This window comes from Meriones unguiculatus, chromosome 3 (assembly GCF_030254825.1).
Source record: "Meriones unguiculatus strain TT.TT164.6M chromosome 3, Bangor_MerUng_6.1, whole genome shotgun sequence".
Taxonomy (NCBI): Eukaryota; Metazoa; Chordata; class Mammalia; order Rodentia; family Muridae; genus Meriones; species Meriones unguiculatus.
This window is the reverse complement of record NC_083351.1, coordinates 73,597,569-73,618,461: the sequence shown is the minus strand read 5'-3', so window position 1 is coordinate 73,618,461 and position 20,893 is coordinate 73,597,569. Positions and strand designations below refer to the sequence as shown.

Here is a 20,893-nt window from a genome sequence, read left to right as displayed (position 1 = left end):
GAGACTCAGCTGTCACAAGCGTGGCTCATTTAAAGATGTCACTTTTAGCTTTTTGCAAAAGAAAATCTTGTTTCTGATAGGCAGTGGTGGTAATATGGCTTTGTTAGAGATCTCTTAGGAGGGGGATGGGAGGGGGCTCGGAGGTAAGAGCATGCTGGGCTGCTTTTCTGTCTTATTCTGTTAATGGGGTCAGTACCAGGATATTTGAAACTTTTGCAAAAGGCCGAAGGCTCCACCTCTTTAGCCTTTGCTGCTGGTATTTTGGGAAAAGCGGTGGGGCCTCCCTGCTGCGTACCACCAAAGCATTTGTGGTGACTGAGAAGATCTGGTTAAAAAAAGAAGCCCTGTTCAGGATTGAGAGGGAGTGGCGGTTCACTCTGGGGCACTAGCCAGATGTTGAGTGCGATCCTGATCATCTGGCCTTTGCCCACTGTCCATCCCGACGAAATCTTTGGGTTGGAGCCTCGATGTGCTTCCTGGGCTCTAGAAAGAGCCTGAACATTTTAGCCCATTGCTAGTTTTTAACTGTGGGGTCTCCAGATGTTTCCACATGAGCTACAGCAACAGCTATCACTAAAATGTCTTACCTAGTGGCCACAAGGCCTCAGTTCAGGCCATCATCCTCCAGTGGTGGCATAAAATGTGCAGGCAGCCACATTGCTGGATCCTGAGAGATCCCAGGCTGGGCTGGCAGAAGTTTGACTCCTTACCTGGGACTGGCAGAAGTTTGGCTTGGCTCCAACTACCATCTTCAGTTTCGGAGCTGAAGACCTTGCATTCCTTTTGATATTAACCCCTCAGGTTGTCTGTGTCATTGTGGTAAAGCAGGGATGTGGGTAATTTTTCTGATAATCCTCTGCTTTTCAAGGACTATTATGGTCTCCAGACAAGTGTCTCTTTTCTGAACAGCTCACACATACAAAATGCCACTCATGATTGCTGCAAGTCAGTATGTGTATATAGATTAGTAATGAAAGAAGCATAGACAGCTGGATCGTATGCCTTTGACCTAGGGCAGGTTTGGAAATGATTTGAAAATTGGTACTTTACCCAGCTAGAGCTTTAACTTGGATGTTTATATCGCAGAGCTGTTAGTGCAATTTGTCCGTGATGGCAGAAGGCTGAATCCTCTGGTGTAGCAAATGATGGACAGTTTTTATTATGTTTTCACTCAAAGATATTCTTTCACTTACATTTATTGAGTAACTTCCATGTGCCAAACACTATTATAAGCACTTGGGATACATAACGAATAAAAATAGATGGACTCACACAACTCTGTTTTGCATGTGTTTGCAAATGTGTAGGAAAAAATAAACAGCAAATGATGAGCATAAAAGAGAGACAAGCAGTACTGTGTGTTTGACATTTAAAGTACCATGAAAGGAGTGAAAGCAGACCCCACGATAGAGACCTCAAGGACAGAGGCCAGGGAAGAACTGATGAGCAGAGTCTCAGGGCTCTGAAGAAGGTGAGTGTTATCCTAGCAACAGGAACAGCTTAGAGACACGGGCTGGCTGTCAGAGGTGGAATACCTTGGACATGAACTGTGTCTGTAACATTACCTTCTGTTTTGGGTTACCCTGTCTTGGTGAGTCCTTTTCGTTGTCAATATAGGCTACTTCCATGATGCTGGTGCCTGGTGTTGGAATGAGCCAGGTACATTTTCTAAGTTGAGGTTATTGAGAGGAGAACATGGGGTTGGGGAGTAGAGGAAATATTGTCTTTGGGAAAAGTGCTAAGAGATAATAATAGCCATAGTCTGTAAGTCAGAGAGGGACCCTCTGCTGTGCATGTGTCCTGTGCAGTCTCCCAAGCCCCCACTCTTGGCTGAATGACCATCTTTTGACCATCTCTCTCACTCTGTGTGTGTGTGTGTGTGTGTGTGTGTGTGTGTCTGTCTGTCTGTCTGTCTGTCTGTCTCATTGGCTGGGAACATGTCAGATAGTCTAGGCTGGGTGGCCATGAGCACCAGAGATGTACCCTTCTTTACCTTCCCAGTGCTGTTATTACAAGCCTGATGCAGCAGGCCTGTTTTGTCTCTCTTTATTTGTCTTTTTGTTAACTATGGTTCTAAGGACTGAATCCGGTCCTTGGGCTGGTCAGGCAAGCACATTCTGGGCTGAGCCTTCTCTCTAACCCTCCTGTCACCATCTTAAAAACCTTAGTCATTCTTGGATAGAAGCCCGATAATTTTATTTTTCAAGGGTTCCCTCAACTTATGTTGGGGTCCTACTAAAAGACATCTGTTTAATGCTGTACTAAAATTATGCTGTTTTCCCTTCTCATGACCCAGTGAGAAAGCCTTTCTTGGTCTGTTTTTTCACCATGAGTTGCAGGGATTGAACTCAGGTCCTCAGGTTTGTGCAGGTAAACTCCCTTTTACCTGCTGAGCCATCTTGCTGTTTGAGCCCATTTTCCACAGTAGTTTTGTTTTATATATAAGGAAACTAAAGGTTGATGCACTGGAGAATGTTGTGGGATTTGGGCCTCAGAGATAATTAGTAATGTAACCTAGATGCAAATCCAGATCTGCCTGATTCCAAAGCCCGTTATGCTATGTATTGGAAAATCCTGACTTAAAGAGAAGTATCTGATTAAAAGGTTGGGAGAGAATGATAGGGTTATAGAAACTGCTGAGTCCAGAAGGAGCTAATGTTTAACTGGGGCTGACAGTGTCTTCTGTGATCACGCTCATTGTTTTAAGCTGGGAGTTTGCTAACAGCATTATCTGGTCACCAAGGCTCTGTGACTATTTAACAAACTTTTACATACTCAGTTTCAAAAAGAGAAAATGTCCAAGTTGCCCAAGGCTGGGATTTTTCTTTCTCAGATGTGTCTTGTGAGCATGAAGAGCTATGACTTTCTCATTTGGCTAGCCATGAAGAACGTCTCGGTCCTGAAGGCTCAAGGCTTAGGGAGACAGTCAGCAGAATAAGGAAATCCTCGAATAGGGTGGATGTGGGCTTGCTCGGCAGATCCTGAATTACTAAAGCTTGAGCTTTCCTTCTGAGGCTTATCTAAAGCTTTCTGAGCTGGAGGTGTGACTCAGGAGGCCCTGGGTTTCATCACCAGCACTGAAGAGAAAGAGTTGTGATTATTGAAGTGAGGAATGTTATTTTAGTTCAGCAAATAGTTTTCCTACAAAAGGCTGAACATGTGTTTAGAACCATGGCTGATGCAGAGCTGAGAACTTGTCTCTTAGAGTCAGGAGCCAAAGGTTTCTGAGAAACCTTCTTTTTGCAGGCATGCCTGGATGTACTGATGTTATATGAACTGGTAAGGTTCTCTACACATTATATTCCTGGGAATTCTCTGTGGACTTTGCAGTACAAAGAACAAAATAATCAGTAGTGCATTAAAGCTCACCACTCATATTGCTACAGACTTTTTGTGAAGACATCAGGCAGCAGGACACTTGGTGAATGGGATTCCCAGATTGGAGGCTGACCATGGGTTGTGCAGAAAAAACGCTGCCATCCTGGCCACTTTCCTTCTTCTATTCTATTTGGCAAATAAAGATTTTGTTTGCTTTTGTAGTAATTCTGTCCATTTAAACACGAGTAGATAGGAACCAGTCTTTGCATTGCCACAGATGTTCTGCTTGTCTTAAATTTACAATACAATGTAAAATGAGTTGGGGGTCACGTTATTCAGATTTTCTTTTTCTTTCCTTTGTTTGAGACAGGGGTTCTCTGAGTAGCTTTGTTCTAGACTTAATTTGTAGACCATGTTGGCCTTGAACTCACAGAGATCGCCTGCCTCTGCCTCCCCAAGTGCTGGGGTTACAGATGTGCACCACCACGCCTGGCTACTAATTCAGATTTTCTGTCTGGTCCGTTTCTAAAGTGAAATGGCTGGTCCCAGCCAGTGGTAGGGAGGGAGTTAAGGGAAACATCTGGCTTTCTCATCTGGCTGACCCTGTCCACTGAGGAGTTGGTGCATCTCAGAGGCTGAGGCACTTGGACTTCCTGCCAGCAGGCCCAGAGACTGGGGTGGTCCTGATGGGCAGTTTAAGCTGGACATTCTCACTTGTATGTCACTTCCTGTTGTTGCCCACTGCAAAGTCCTGGTGTGGAATCTGGGTCCTGGTTGACTGAGGATTTCTGTTTCTGGTCACCTGATCTTCACCAGTTGACTAAGCACAGAGCTGTAGCAGAACAGAATTGTAAAGTGTAATTTGCCTTCAAGGCACTCATTTGACCTTCCTACATCTTTGCCCCTTTCAAGTTTTCCCTCTTTCTCAGGCTCCAAGTGTTATCACTTTGATGTCCTCTTTCCAGCTCCTTTTCTTCACTTAATAGTAGCTTACACTAATATTGAAAATCCAAGTGCTTTCATATTGAACCATAGTTACTTCAGAGCAAAAGGCTGACTCGTTAAGTGGAGGACTTAAGGCAGCAGCCAGGGAGTGGGTGCCAGCATTTGGAGAATGGGGGTGGGTGGCGAGTCTCTACTGCTCAGTATCGTCATATGTATGGCACTTGAATGACAGCCTCCCCTTGCTCATGTGTGGCTGATTTAGGTATGATTTAAGCACTTCTATTGTCTCTGCAAATATCTTTAACCTGTTATTTTGTTGTTTCCCAGATTTTCAGATGGTATTAACATGAGTGGGAGAAGGTAGATGTGGGCAGGGTGGACTTTTCTGTTTGCGTTTATTCCTGAAAGATCTGAGGGATAGTGTTCTGGGGAAGCAGGAAACTCAGTAGCTAGTAGGTGCTGCCTGTGTGATGAGGCATGGAATCTGAACAAACAATGCACACAGCTGCCAGTATTCAAGCCCAGCTTAGGTCCAAACATAGAAGTATTGCAAGGGGCCAAGAAATGTCGCCCTTTGGATGATTCACTAGTTCCTCACTGTCCCAGGGGACTTTGGTTCTACCCATCCATGGTGGACACTGATACATATAGAGGCTGCGGATGTCATATCCACAATGACAGTATCCAGAGGAAGAAGAAAGGTGATTTCTTCCATGTGTCCCTTTTTTGGGGATGGAAGAAACTTTTTTTTACACATTTACTTACCTATTTATTCATGTATGTGTCTCACATGCACGCGGCCTACACAGGCCTAAAGAGGAGTCGGGTGCTCTGAAACTAGATATACAGGTGTCTATGAGGTGCCCATTGTAGATGCTGGGAACCAAACACCAGTCCTCTGCAGGTGCAGTAAGTGCTCTTAACTGCTGTGCCATCTCTTCAGCCCCCAAGAAAACGTTCTTAATAGCTCACCAGATGGCTTAATTTCCTGTTAGGGCTGGGCCATAGGACCCTTTCCAAAAGAACAGCTAGAGAAGGGTGTAGGATTGAAAGGACTGGCCTAGATTAATCATTTAGGGATGAAAGAGATACTAGAGGCCAGGTGTGGTCATTGGTATAATAATCTGGCAAAAGTTATGTTTGATTCACAAACAAAGGTGTGCCTGCTGTCTCTCAAAGGTAGGATAGCAACTAGAAAATGTTCTAAATTGGTAATTATTAGTCACTTGAACAAAAGAACAAGCCCAGATTCTTTCAAAGTCTAAGGATGGTTTAGGTGTATGCTATAGTTGTTCAAGGGAGGAACACTGGGGTGGCAGGAAAAAAGTCTGGGAAATACATACAATGCCTATTCATGGAGCTAGGGTCGGAGAGATGTAGGGATGGGGTGTCCTGGATCACTGACTGGGACATGCAGAGTGAACTACATTATCCAGACTCTAAGCATCAGAGTCAAATGCCAGGGCCAGAGGTAGCTAGTAGGGCCAGTAATTGTGTGCATCATGCCAGGCAAGAATGGCTTGTCTCATTCCAGGTCCACAGCAGGGTGAACGCTGAAGGCTGTTTTCAAAGCCATTTTCCTGTTGTGTGTGGCTATTCAAATATTGAAGAGGCATCCTGTGTCTCTCCACAGCTTGGATGTCCTGCCGTAGCCTGGCCTCTCTGCTGACTCTTGTGGGAAATGGCCCTAAGGCCTTGCTGGCCGTTTGCTGTGGTTGAGTCTACAGTGGTAGGGCTCCAGAGAATGTCTCTGTTTTCTGCCTGAGAATTCAAAGGAAATACTGAGACCTGTCATCTTACTATCTTTGAGGTAATCTTGAGCTAATTCCTCCCTGCTCATTGGATGTTCTTTAGCTCTTCCAAATAAAAGTTCCAAGTGACCTTGGTTTACAGGATAGCTGTGGGATACAGAGTAGGTTTTATATGAAGAATCTGAGACTTGGAGTAGTATAGTAATTTGCTGCTCTGGAAGACAGGCTTCTTGAGATTTGAGCTGCCTTCAGTTTTTCCATACTCTTTCCTTTGCTAAGGTCAAGGGTGAAATGCTACGCAATCCAAGATAGCTCCTTGACACACAGCCATCCTGGAAAATGGACAAACTAAGTGATTCTGGCCTCTTTTGTTGATATGTAGCAATGCATCAGTACACATAGGCACACACACATTAAATCTGTCATGTCATGGAGGCTTTTAAAGATATGCGCATTCAGTTTGATAGGGACTCTGTGTATCTCAGCGTCTTAGGGTTTCTATTGATGGTATGAAACACCATGGCCAAAGCAACTTGGGGAGGAAAGAGTTTATTTGGCTTATAGTTTCAGATCATTGTTCATCCCTGAAGGAAGTCAGGGCAGGAACCTGGAGGCAGGAGCTGATGCAGAGGGCTTGAAAGGGTGCTGCTTACTGGCTTACTCCCCATGCTTGCTCAGTTTGCTTTCTTAAAGAACCCAGGACCGCCAGCTCAGGGATGGCACAATGGGCTGGGCCCTCCCCAACCAATCACTAATTAAATACATGCCTTATAGTTACATCTTGTGGAGGCATTTTCTCAGTTGAGGCTCCTGCCTTTCAGGTAACAATAGCTTTGTCAAGTTGACATAAACACGTGGTATGGTACCTCTCTTCTTCTTAGGGAAGACAATGAGGGTGGAGCAGTTGTCTTAGAGGCCTGGCTTTCACTAGTGGTGGGAGTGAAGGCTGTATTGTGGAATGGGTGGGTCTTTGGGCAGGCCACTGGTTCTCTGGTGGCCCTGGGTATGTTAGTTGGATTTGTTTTTTGTCTGTTGTAGATGCATTTATTTTTACCCTGTCCTCTATGTCAAATGTGTTCAGTTTGAGGATGAACTGTCCCCAAGCTTGGTAGTCTGATGTCATTTGGGAAGCAGAGGAGGCCTGTAATTATTTTCTCTTGTGCATCTGAATTCTTCTCTCGCCATCTTCTATCTTCAGCTCTAACCACAGGTTTCTTCCTTTAACACGTGCTTGCCGGCTGCCCCTTCTTGCTCAGGTTTCTGTCTTGTTTATGGTCAGGTTCCCCCCCCCCGACATACACAAGCAGTTATCATCTACACCCTCCATTTCTTCAGTTTCCATTCCTGTCCAGACTCCCATTCTCTGGTTACTATCACTGATTGTAGGGTTCTCCAACCTTCTTCTAACTGCAAATTTAACCATTTTTCCCCTGTCTTTATCTGCTGGGCTTTGTGGAAATATTTGGCAATATTGACCATAGGTTTACCTTGTAATTTTTTTTTTCCTTTGAGACAGGGTCTTGCATTAGAGCCAGGGCTGGCTTTGACTTGCTCTGCTCTACAGCTCAGGTTGGCCTCAAACCCACTGTCTTGGCAGCAGCTTCCTAAGAATTGGGATTATAGGCATATGCTATCATGCCTGGCCATAAGTGGCCTTTCCTTGGGTTTCCACAGACCTGAGGGGATGGGGGTAAGGGTCTTAGCTTTTTCTTTTTCCCTGACTTGTTTATCTTAAACATGAGCTTTTGGTCTTTGGCTGTCTTCTCTTCTCCCTCCTCTGTCAGCTTCAGTGAAACGGATTCTTCATGTCTGTTGTTTGTTGCTGGAGACAAAGAGATCTTTGGAGTATGACCCTAGATCCTTCTGGTCCACTTTAGCTCAGGCTTGGGAACCCCTGAATCTTTACAGTGTGTTCCTCTGACCAAGGAGAGCTGAGGCTACTTTGACTCCTGTTATCAATCAACCCAGGTATCTCAGGGATGTTTGGTGACTCAGCAGTCCCATAGGTCATTCCTGAGACAGCTGCTTTTGGATTCAATGTCACCCACCAGATACAGCCTGTGTTTTGTCTAGATTCTGCATACACTAGCTAGGGAAGTCCTCTGTGGACGTGGGGTGGTGGTGGTATGTAGAGTTGTTTGACTATGTAGAAGGTCAGTGCAAAAGTCAGACCTCAGGTCCCTTACGTTCTTGTGGGTCTCATAGCTGTCATCAGGGTGGGTGACAATCAGTTCGTGTTAAGTTGCCTGCTCCTGGGTTGCTTTCCCCTGGTGTAATTTATTTATCCAAACTTAACCAGCATTATAGAAGAGCTTTGATTGCTGCTGTTTTTGAAGAGTTCAGAGGGGTGCCTCTGAACTGCCCAAATATCCATGGCCACTCCTTGCTAGCTGCATCTGTGGTAGGTAGCTCTCAGCTGGGTTCTGAGCATTTTCATGTGAGAACTCCTCATATGCAGTTTGCTTTAGGCCCTGTGTAGTTTACCCCTCCGAAGGTCTGTGTTTGTATTAAATGGGCTGAAGTCCTTTTTGTACTTTTATGTCTTTTGGGTACATACCTTTGACAGGTTTTGTGTGGTTTTTGTTTTTTGTTTTTGTCTTTTTGAAATAGTCACAATCTATTTCAGATTGGCCCAAAACTCACTGAGTAGCCCACACCAAATCTTACTGCCTCAGCTTCCCAGAGTACTATAATTATAGGTGTGAGTCACTACATGAGGCTAAAAGTCTTCTGTCTAAAATCAAAAGCAGGCTACTTAATGCTATAATGAAACCCATTCATTACTTTGCATACTAACTTAACAATACATTAAAAAAATCTCCAGCAAACTTTGCTTAAATGGGTTGTTTAAACTAACAACGAAATAGTGCTTCTTTTTATATTTCGAAGCAGAGTCTCTCTCTACAGTCCAGGCTGGTCTTAGAGGCATGGTAATCCTGCCTCATCCCCTGAGCTACCCCACCTCCTGACCGATGTCTATTTTGTAATGTGAAAATCTGTTTTCTGGTTTAAAAGTTGGCTTCAGTGAAACCTAGACAAAATAAAAACTGGAAAAAAACAGGGAGGTAGGAGACTCTTTTTTTTTTTTTTTTTTTTTTTTTTCATGTTAAGGAGAAAAAGCCTTTCAGACTTCTTGGCAAATAAAAAGTGTCTGGGGAGAAACAATCCACAGTTTCCAAGTTGTCTGAGTGGAAAATCCTGGTTTGTAGCATTTCGTGCCTTGGAAATGTCTGAATAGTTTTGTGTGAAGGGAAATTCCTTTTGGCTGAGAGAGCAAGCTAGCCGGATTCAAACTGATAGGACGATGTTTTTAGAAAAGTGATGGAAATGGAATTTGTGGTGACAGTGGCCCCCTCACTGGTCAATCCGGTTAACAGACAGTTTGAGGTAGCCAATCAGAGCCTTGCAAGGGTCCATCATTCAGGCCTTCCTTGCTTCCTGACCACACATCCTGGGGAAATAACACTCTTAGCTGTTTCTTCCTCCAATCTCAAGATCTCTGTCGCTGTCTCTCTATCTTTCTTTGTCTCTCAGTCTTTCTCTCTCTCTTCATTACTGTCTTGTTTTCTGAACTGCTTTTCAAAGCTTGTACATGTAGGTAGACTGCTATCTGCTCTTGACCTTGTGGTTCTCCCTGTAGGAAGAAAGGTAAGGAGGTCATTGAGCTACAAGTCATTAAATACCTGGAATGTGTTTTGCAGGAGAACTGTGTTCAGGCTCTTTTTGCAGCATGGAAAATAGAATGACAAAGGGAAGAAGAGTTGAGGAACTCTTTACAGAGAATGTGGCATTTACAATAGGTACTGATTATAAACTGTTCTCCAGACATCAGAGTATGCAACATAGAAAGATTAAAAACAAAACAAAATTCAAGCCAAACCAAATCAACTATAGTTGAGTCTGGTACTTCTACCCTGCAAGTGCTGGTATTACAGATGTGTACCATAACTTCCCCACATCCACATGCAAATACTTTTTAATGTAGTTTAAGAAAAGGGGCTCTGTGGGAGAGTGTTGGGAGATAGTCCAAGATCATGAAAGGTTCATACATTCTTTCTATAGACTGGAAGGTGGGAGGCTGTTAACAGAAAGACAGTAGTAGAATGTATTTGAGAAAGGAATTGAGAAAGAGGCTAAAAGAGATATATTAGAGGGTGGAGTCGATAGTGGCAAAATGACCTGCTCACCAGCAAGTTCATCCTTGAGCAGAATGATGTGAGGCCTGAAACCCTGGGAGGAGCAGTGAGTGTAAGAGGTCTAGAAGCCAGATCCGGAGACTTGGTGGCCTTAGGGGAGGAAGAGTTGGGTATGGGAGACTTCCTGTTCCCTCCATTGGCTGGCTGAGTTGCCACTGACCCAGAATAGAAATGTTTGGAGAGCAAATGAGTTTGGTGGAAAGATAATGAGCTCATTTTCAGACTTGGTGACAGATGTGTTTGTGGAATGTTCAGGAGTGATGCTTAAAAAGCAGTTGGAAAATTGAGCCTGGAGTTCTGGAGAGAGGTTCTGATTGGAGACTTAATTTGGGGTGCTGGGAGAGTGGTGTTTTGTAGTGAAGCCAGGGATCCATATACAGTAGTCTGGACAGGCCCCGGATGAGAGGAAGTGGAGGAGTAGAAGGAGAATGGAGTAGGGGATGCAGGAGCACTGGCATGGCAGTGGAATATGCTGGTGGAACTGAGAGAGAATAGGCAAAGAGAACGCAGAAAATGAACACCCTTCCTTTGCAGATTCCAGAGAGGGGCAAGGTGCTGGGGAGTGTTCAAGGTGAGCAAGGCTGTGTGTGCTCTTCTGCTGATGGCTGAGCCTTCTAGAGATGCATTGGCCTGTTAGTCTAGAGCTGTTTCAGTCTCTCTGCAACCACAGGTCTTATCTGGTGGCAGAACCTTTGTGCAGGGTGTGTGACTCCATCTGGGAAGAGTGGCCAGCTGAGAGTATGGACTGCAGGAAGACGGGGAGCAGATTAGCAGGGAGCACTACGCACATAGCACTGCTGTGTTTTATAAAAGGGTTAATCCCAGTTCTCAAAATTGGCAGCATCTTTGGTGCCTCTGTGGTCCTACTGTCATTCTGTCCTTTATGAGTCTATCTGTCCCTGAATGTCCTTCCAGTTAGCATGGTAGGTTGTGTGTGTGTGTGTGTGTGTGTGTGTGTGTGTGTCAGTCATTTGCCCTTGTACTACATGTATCTCCTACCTAGGCTTTAGGATCCACAGAGAAGATGGATAGCCACAGACTTAAACTCAAGTGCCGGAGTTTGCTATGTGACTGCAAAGGGCCCATTTCCTCTCTTTCTGATTTTTTCACTGAGAAAACACTCGGCACATCCACTCCTGCCTCCAGTGAGTTTGGTCACAGAGTCATCACAGTGCTCACACGGTAGGGAAATGAGAGAAAACCCAGTGTGGTGGCCTATACTGTGGATCGCAGCACTGGGGAAGTAGAGGCTGGAGGATCAGGAGTTCAAAACAAATTTCAACTACAGAGTGACTTTGGGGTGAGCCTGGGCTTCATGAGATTCTGTTTCAATAAGAGAAAGGGTTGGGGGAGAGGAGAAGAGGGAGAAAGAAAGAAAAATAGAGAAAAAAGCTTTCCCAAACAAATTGGCTCTAGTTTTGTAGGAAATAACAGAGCAGGGGAGGACGGATGGCTTTGCAGTATGGTCAGTCTGTAAGAAGAAGTAAAATAAATAATGGTAGATTCCAAGAAAATGAACAGTTCTAAGGTGTTATCACAGATGGCTGTGGCAGACACCTCCCTACTCTGCCCTCACTCTCAACTTCACCGATGTTCATTTTATGCCTTCAGGCCTCCCAGGGACGTGAGAAAATCTTTCCTGGCCTGAGGTCAGGCACGTCGGGGCTGAAGATACATGTGGCTGTAGAGAAAAGTTCTGTTTCTGGCCAGCCCAAAGCTTCTAGAAGGGGCTTCCTTGAAGAACTGGATTTCACCCCAGAGTCCTATGTAGGAGTGTGTTTCTGATGTCTAACTAGTATACAGAGAACTCTGTCACAGACTTTGGGTCTTGAATTTTATTTATTTTTTTGTGACTGGGTCTCACATAATATTTTATATACTTTTTGTTTGTTTTAAGGATTAAAAAAATTATGTGTTTGTGTCTCTGTATGAGGATGCACACAAGTGCAAAAAGGTTCTAGGGAGATCAGTAGGAAGTATTAGGTCCTCTGGAGCTGGAGCCGTGGGCAGTTGTATACCACCCGACATGGGTACTGGGACTAGAACTCTGGTCCTGTGAAGAGTAGCAAGTGGTCTTAACCACTAGGCTTTCTTTCCAGGCTTCAAACTCTCCTATAGCCAAGGATGACCTTGGTTTCTGATCTCAGATTACAGGATGTGCCACCCACCATATCTGATTTATATGTTGCTGGGTATTGAACCTAGGGGATGTGCATGCTAGGCGGGTACTCCACCAACAGAACCAAATCCCCAGAGCCCTTTCACATTCTTTCAATAATAAAATGTCATGTAAATTTGAAGCATCTATAAACACTTTATTAAAAATATTGACCTTGCCTTAAATTTTTCATTTATTTTATGCATAAGAATACTTTGCCTGCACACACACATATGCTAAATATATGTGAGATATTATATACATATGCATTATATGTATCTATGTATAATATGGTATATATACTATATCTTACATGTGTGCCTGGTGCCTGAGGAAACCAGAAGAGACATTGAATTTTCCGGAGCTGTAGTTACAGACAGTTGTGAGCTACCATGTGGATACTGGGAACCTAACCCAGGTTTTCTGCAAGAGCTGTCTGTATTCATGGTTTCATCAGGCTGGGGTTGTCAGTGGCAGTGTTTCTTTTCAATATTTTATCTTAAGACCAGTCATAATGTTTTTCCCCCCATACAACCAACAGGAATCTGGCCTGGCCTACGAGAGAGCCCTAAGCCTGTTGGCATGTGTGTGCTATTTTCTCTTTATGTTGACAAGAGCTTATTCAAACGCCCAGGGGCTGACCTGTGGATTTCAGCAGAGTGCAGCTGAAAAGTTAGAATGTTTTCCTCCCTCTTTCCATTCCAGATGAGTTAGTCACTATATACCATCCTTTGCAAAAGGGCCTTGACTCTACCAGAGAATTTATATAAAACTCTAGTGGGAGATATTTACCTAAAACCAAAGACTTCCCTAGCCAGTCTCTGTCACTCTGACTTTTAGCTGCCTGCCTGGCCATGCGTTCACTTGGGAGGTACTACTTGAAGTTGTTTTTCTGGTTCTGTTCTGGGTTTGCAAGTTTTCTTTCCAGGATTCTTGCTGCAGGCTGTGATCCACTTTTGGGAGCCCCTGGAAAGCAGGGCCTACCGAGTGAGGCCGGGACCAGACCCAGATGGAAACTGCTTTGCCCTCCCTTGGGTTCAGGGCATCATGGGCCATACAAACATACCCAGTAACCATGACAGTCTTGAGGTGCACATTTTTCTGTGTGATGAGAAAGAGAGGCAGATGTGTAGCTGCCAGCAACTCCTTTGGTGAGGAACATGAGGTTCTTTAGTGTTGCCTTTGATTCATAGGAAGAAACTGAACCAGCAGAAAGGTCAAGCAGACCAAGAAAGATGATGTTTGAGCTTTCTTGTTCCATCTCTTCCTGATTCTGTTTGCCCTGTTGTCTCCTGATGGCTTAGCCAATGGGAGAAAGAAGTAGAAGGACGTCAGAATTTGGCTTTCACATATCCTCAGAACTCTGATCGCTATTGGCAAGCTATTGAGTGTTTTTATGCTCTGCTGACATGGCACACACTGATTATGGTGTCCACAAGATTCCCTGAAATCTCTGATGAATCTAGTCAAAGCAGGTGGGTTCTACCCTAGGTGGTGTGGGATCCAGCTTCCACTGCTGACTGGTTTCACATTCCCAACCACATGAATGGGGCTGGAGTGCTCTATGGCACATTTGCTGGAAACCACTGAGAATTATGGTTTCCCAGGTACTTCTTCAAAAGAAGCATAAATACCATGAAAGCGGATTTCCATATATCTCCTTAACCACAGTGTGGGGGTCCTCAACTTCCAGAACAGTCTTGGACACTTTGCAGCTATCCAGTAAAATGGTTGATTGTTGATGGGTAAATGTCTGAGTGAATGTGGTTCTGGCTATCTGAACCCTGAGTGTTTTTCTGAAACTATTTCATAGGCTTTGAGAGGAAGGATGACATGGACTCGGTATCTACTGTTATGCCCAGTACTTATAAGCTAATTATGTCTCAGAAGGGACCAAGTTCCTTTCCTCTAGTTTTCTGTTTTCAGTAATGTCAGACATAGGAAGAAAACTTGTTGAGTCGTGAACTTATGGTTAAAAGATCAATAAACAGAACAGGGTCTGTGTATTGTGGCTCAATTGTGAAAAGGCTTCCAGGGAATATAGTTGCTGGAAGTTTCTTTGGCTCCCTACCAAATCCTCTTGGGCCCCAGGTGCTAGGGTGATTTGCATGACTGAATTCACACTTCAATTTCTCAGGCACCTGCTCCTGAGGAACTGAAATTTTCTGTGTGTTTTGGTGGGGGAGGGTTGAGGCAGGTGTTTGTATTCTTGATGTTACAAGAGGGACAAGAAGGGAGCAGTCCATTCTATACACCTGGCAGCCTTTGCAACAGGTGTCCATTGCTAGACATTGAGATTACCACCTTCATGGTTTTCTTATATAAATAGCTTTCCTTGCCAGTTGTGCTCAGGAATCTGTTAGTATGAGGAGAATGGAGGAGGGAACCATAAACATGGGATTGAGTAGCCCAGGTAGGGCTACAAAGTACAGCTTCACAAAGCTCATAGCCTCTTCATTTTATGACACTGCCTCCCTACCTTCAGCTTCCCAGCAGAGTGGCTCTACCATGCCATTTAGACACATGAATGAGACACAAGGAAGTTACATGGAGTCCTGGCCTGGACGCATCCAGTCTTGGGCTTTCTGAAGAAGTTCATAAAAATATCCTGGAGTGGTAGTACACTCCTCTAATCTAAGCACTTGGGAGGCAGGGATAAGAGGGCCATCATAATTTTGAGGTCAGCCAGGGTTACATCCTGTCAAAAATAAGAAATACATATTCATGGAAGTTAAGTTATCCTCTTTCTTAGAGAGCCTTCTAAGACCTGGGCTCTAAGATGGCATCTGTCTTTCCTTTGATCGGACCTTTTAAGTTCCCATCATCCAACTGAAGTTCACAGAGACTTCTCCATGTTGATGGACCCTTTTCCACAGTGTCTTATGACTTTGGTGTGTTCAATGGAGTTAGAAAGAAGTGTCTGGAAACCTGTGTCTAAATTTCCATCTCCTCTGGAAGTTATACTTTTAATTTTCACTAAAACATCACTGTTGTTCATGGTTTTGACTATGGAAGAGTGAGCTTTTCACTATTCAGCTGACATGTTTTAAGCAGTTATTCAACAGTTCTTTGTGGAACTCTATTACAGCAAACATTTTGACAACTTTGAAGACTTTCTGGTATCTTTGTTCTTTCATGAAATGTAGACACTTTTCAACAGAAAAGTTTGTCCTTTGGTCTTTGCCACCTGAAAGAGAAATCTGCTAGTTGACTTTACTTTTTCTTACTACTCATTTGATAAACTCACTTTAGCCAATTTGATTTTAGAAAAATAAAAGAAAAAAACCACAGTGGTCACAGTTTAAAAACTATAAAAATCAGAAGCACGTTGGTGAATGTCTTGAAAGCCCAGTGATTTAAACAGGTAAGAACCTACTTATGCCATGAACCAAAAGTGTTCTTGCTAAGTCTTCCAGGACTTATATAGTCATTGACCAATGCCCATGGGGCCTTGAACTTTCCTATACATTTCTCCATGTATCTTTAGCACAGAGACCTTTGTTTATGTGACTGAAGTCGGCTGCTTCACTTCCAGCCTATCTGTATACAGGTGGAAGTGAAATGGTGAAGCAGGAAAGCCTGGGTTTCTTAACCAAGGAGTCCTCTGACAGCTTCAACAGAATCCCATTTGCCTTTCTTCAGCCATTTCTACTTGAAAGGTTGACCAGAAGGTGTTTATTATAGCTGAGTACCTTTCTACCCAGACCAAAAACTGGATGGGAAAGGTGGATATTCCATAGCTAAATAGCAGTGTCTGTTTTATCAGAGTGACATTTGAGTATGTCTATGTAGTCATTGGTCTAGAGATGAGCTGTGAGCTGATTACAGCTCCTTTCCCCCACAGATAAAGGAACTGTGTTCTCCTCTTCTCTTGCTTCTCAGGGATGGGGGCTGAGATCCTCAGTGCTACTTTTGATACTGGGTGGGTGCTTCTGTTCTGATCTGTTAACTGTTGCTGGAACATGTGTGGACTGTGAGGTTTTCTTCCACTGGAGAGGTGGGTAGCAGGGAACAGGGAGTGTGTGTGTATAAGAATCAAAAGGCCTGATTATGCTTTCTCAGGAAAAGCAGCTGGCCAACAATAATTAGGGGGCCGCCTCTGAGTGCAGGGCCTGGAATCCGGCCTTCTGGAATGATCACAAAAACCGTTGTAAGACTCAGCCCTGACCTTGAGGAGTGCAAGCTAGAAGGGCCTACAGTCACAGTTGCCTGGGAGAAGCACTGAATCGGCGAATGAGAGAAGAAAGAAAGGCCACAGAGTCAGAGTAGCTATGCCCAGATGTTGGCTGTGGGGGAGTTGACTTGGAACAGGGGTTTGGGCTGTATGGAAATTCTGCTTTGAGAATAACCAGTTTTGTTAGTCGGAAACACTGCTGTAGCCAACCAGAAGCCTGGTGTGTTTTCCCTGTAAGAGCAGCCTGAGCCACCAGCACTTGGTGTTAGAGGACCTGGGTGACTATAACTCAGTGTTTCTCAAACTGCTCTGAGACTCAGATTGGACTGGGCTCCTCTGGAATGCTCTCTAGGACATCGGATGTGTACTGTGTATTGGCACCTTTCATGAAATTTTGAAAAAAGTAGGCTTGAGCCAAGCAAATGCTAAATATTGTCCTAAATTATAGAGTGAGTCCGCCACCAGTGTCCCGTATGCATGAGTCAGGCCCTGCTGTGGCTATTCTGTCCTGCAAAGCATTTTTCAAGAAGCCTTGCTTCCTGTTGCCTCTAGGTCTCTGTTAGATCCTGGCTATTGACAGGTGAGAGCAGATGGCACGAGGACCAAAGAAAAACACACATCAGCACTATGCACTGAACACCTGTACCAAAGCCTAATACTTAGACTTTGCTTTTTTTTTTTTATTGAATGTTTAAAAAACAAACAAACAAGTTAAAAAAGCAGCCAAGTTACATCACATTGCTAATTAAAGGCCTCTTTTCATATTCTCAAAATTCTGACTCAGAGAACACACAGGTTGAAAGTGACTTTTCTTAAGCCTCAGTGGTGGGCTCTGGACGCGTGCTCACTTACTCTTCCTTCCTGACTTAAGCTACTGCTCCCCTCCAGTGCTCCTCCTGGCTGGCTGGCCATTCAGGCTCATTCATTTGGAGCATCATTGGACTTCTCTGAGCTGATTGTGGTATAGACTGGCATATTTTCCGATCTCATGCTTATTTTCCCCCTTTTCTTATTCTTGGCATTGCTGATTCTTTTCTACACCATTTTGAATTTTATTTGACCTCAAATTGTTAAGTTTTTTTTAAGTCACTTAAAAGCCTTTCAAAACCTGGCAAACAAGAATGTACTTGGAGAGTGTACATTCAAAGACTCTGAGCCTGGCTGAAGGCTGAGTCACTCCTGACCCCAGTACACTCCATAGTCCTTGAAGCATGCAGGAGACATTTGCCAGCATCCCTGCCTGCCTTTCCCATATGGCCATTGCTTTCTCCTTTCCCTCTCTTTTCCTTTGTGCTTTTGCACTCCTCTTCCTTGCTCTTGGGCCTACCTTTTCCTTCTTCTATGGACTCTTTCTTTGCTTCTGTTTCTAGTAGCCCTGAACTCAGGTATTTTCTGCTCTTAGAGTCAGTCTTCTCTTTCATTATCAGGACTTGGTGTCCACAGCATTTTGAAGGGTATCACCTACAAAGTATGTATCCTTACTTGTCTGGGATAAGTTTCTTTCTAGTGTGTAGAAACTGCATGATTTTCATCCGAGAATTCTGGGATAGCTAGGTCCAGAAAAGGAGTCACATTGTACAAGACCAGGGGTTATTGAATAGACATGGGAGGCAGCAAGGAAAGGAGCTAGGTGCTCTTAGAGTTCGCGATGGATGAGGAAGAGTCTGCTTTCTGGGTGGAGAATTTCTTTCCCCATTTGCCTTTCCTGTCCCTCACTTTGTTCAGTTGAAATACTGGTTCTGTAGTCACACCAGTTTTTCAGCTCAAGTTGAGAAATCTCTGCTGTATATTTTCAGAGCTGGACTTGCAGGATAGAAACGTGAAACTCAGCTGCTGTTTACAGTTGTCTGTAAGCTTGGAGCAAGCCTTGGGCACCATCTATCTTCCCTCCTTCCCCTCTTCTCCGGCTGTATTTACCTAGACCTAGGGGTCACTCTGCCAGTGTGGTACCTTCTTAATTGGGCCAGGTTACCTCCTTGGCTGCCTCCAGCCTGTTTGGAGTGGTAGAAGTCCTGCTCTGACTACCTCTTCTGTCTATAACGATGGTGCTCGCTCTTGGACACAGGTCACAATGACCTAGGAGCTTAGAGAGCAGTGATATTGGTATCTCTGCCTCAGATTTGGGTTCTGTGGTTTCGGGGTAAGATCAGGGTGTCACAGAGCTTACAAGCTTTCTTGGCAATTCCAAAATGAAACCCAATTTGAAAACTACCTGGCTTCGAGCCCTGATACTCTGGCTAGTCCATGGATAGGCAACATCAGCAACACCTGGGAGCTCATTCTTGCATAGGACGTTGACCTCTTCCAGAAACCGAGTCTGAGGAGCAGAGCATCTCTGGATACCCCTGTGCATATAAATTATTACTAAAGTAATGTCTACATAAACACATTGGGACAGAAAAAACATATTGAATTATTGCAGATAATGTATACAAGTAACATGAATAGATACTGTGTACTTTAGGGACGTAGGTAGATTAATTTTAGCAAAGTCTCCCCATATTCTGGTCACTGTATTTTGATACTTGGAAATATGTTTTTTTTAAATCAAAGTATAATTATATAATTTTCCCTTTCCCTTTTCTCCTTCAATCCATTCTGTTCTCTCTCAAACTTATGACCTCTTGGCCTCTTTTTCTTTAAGTGTTATATATTTCCCTCACCAAATATATAAATGGTGTATATGTTTGTGTGTGTGTGTGTGTGTGTGTGTGTGTGTGTGTGTGTGTGTGATTTTACAGCTGACCACTACTTACTGGATAACCAGTTATGGGGTTCTTCCTGGGGAAGACTTCCCACTGTCAGCATCCCTTAGTTGCCTGTAGTTCTTTGTCTAGGAGTGAGACCTCATAAGATTTCCCCCTTCTATATAAGCATGTCTGTTAGTGTCATGCTTCTTTAGATCTTATTTAGACAGCCATGTTCTTGAGATTTCATGAATGTAGCTTCAGACATTTCTAGGAGATGGAGTCTCACAGCCGACACCTTGTTTCTCTGGCTCTTATAGTCTTTTCACCCCTTCTTCTGCCACGTGCCCTGAGCCTTAGGTGCAGTTGTGTTATAACTGCATCAGTTGGGGCTGGGTACCACATGATCACTTGTTCTCTGTGTTTGGATCACTTGTGGGTTTTTTTGTGATGGTCTCCGTCTGATTCAAAGAGCAGTCCTGAGCGTGAGAGTTACTCTTTTCTGTGAGTCTATGCTTATTGAATTTGAGAACCACTGGTTGAGCCTCTTGAATGTCTGATCACCCTGGTTGTGGCTTCCTGGATCCTCAACGTCCTTTAGTGCAGCAGATGAAGCTAGAGGGAGTTCAACAAACTGACTCACTCCTGAGAACTTCACCTTCAGGGATAGCTCTTCATCTGCATTGAGTTCCACCCTTTTCCTTTCCTGACCTGGTCTTACATCTGTCCACTCAACAGCCCCAGCATGTGTCAAGACAAGGATCTGCTCATTATTATTTTGAAATCAGTCTGACAGGACTGTGTACAGCTTGTGCTTTTTGATAGTTTGAACTGATGGCCTTGCCTGGCTCTGTTGCTTAGCCTGCTGGGTAGAGTTTGCCCTGTCCTGACCTGTGAGGTGGGAGCAAAAAAGAGAAAACAGATAAAGCGTCTGCAATCTGTGATAGGTGCACACAGGTGGAGGGCCCTGGCATTTCTTCCTCCCCTCTCTGGCTCCCACAGGCAACCCTCATGAACCTAGCAGACACAGAGGAAGGTGGTCCAGGAGCACAGAAGGAGTAAGCGCTTAGGATCTGTTCATAGGAAGCAGTGCCCTCTTGCTTCCATGGTTCCCTATCCAATGTTTGAGCCGGGTGATCTGAAACCAAAGGCCAAGTGGTCGATGTCTTAGAGGCCATCCAGGGTAAGTCAGGGATGTCAGGAAATTCACAGAAATGAAGCATGTTTTACCTGCATAAACCAAGTGGGCAGAGCTCTAGCTGGCCGCAGACTGCAGTCTCTCCATGTTCATAAAAAGAGCTACTTGTGCAACTGATGGAAAGGCTCCTGGGGCTGGCACCCGGAATGACATCAGGACATCATATTTACTTTGAACTAAATACTTCGCAAGCTCATATATATCTGTTATAAAATCTTCTTACAGCGATCCTTCTGTTTTACCTGATGTTAGTTTTTCTTTAAAGTGGTTTGCAATTAGAGAAAGATGGCCTGAAGTCAGGTCATTTTTTATTTTGGGTTCACTGAGTTTATCGATCTCATGTAATTTTATTTATTTTGGCCTCATTTATAATGGGCAGTGATAATAGTGGTTTTCATTTCACAAAGTTGGTATGAAATCAGGTTGGGATTATATCTGTGGAAGCAGGGAACTGAATTTCTGATAA

The 20,893-nt window shown here is 44.1% G+C and overlaps 2 protein-coding genes across 4 annotated transcripts in view; one reads left to right on the top strand and one right to left on the bottom strand.

The window, feature by feature from the left end:
* The window catches only part of Akr1d1 (aldo-keto reductase family 1 member D1), a 287,500-nt gene that overhangs the window by 94,010 nt on the left and 172,597 nt on the right, over positions 1–20,893 (bottom strand). The gene's annotated exons all lie outside the window — the stretch shown is intronic.
* The window catches only part of Creb3l2 (cAMP responsive element binding protein 3 like 2), a 129,085-nt gene that overhangs the window by 1,170 nt on the left and 107,022 nt on the right, over positions 1–20,893 (top strand). The gene's annotated exons all lie outside the window — the stretch shown is intronic.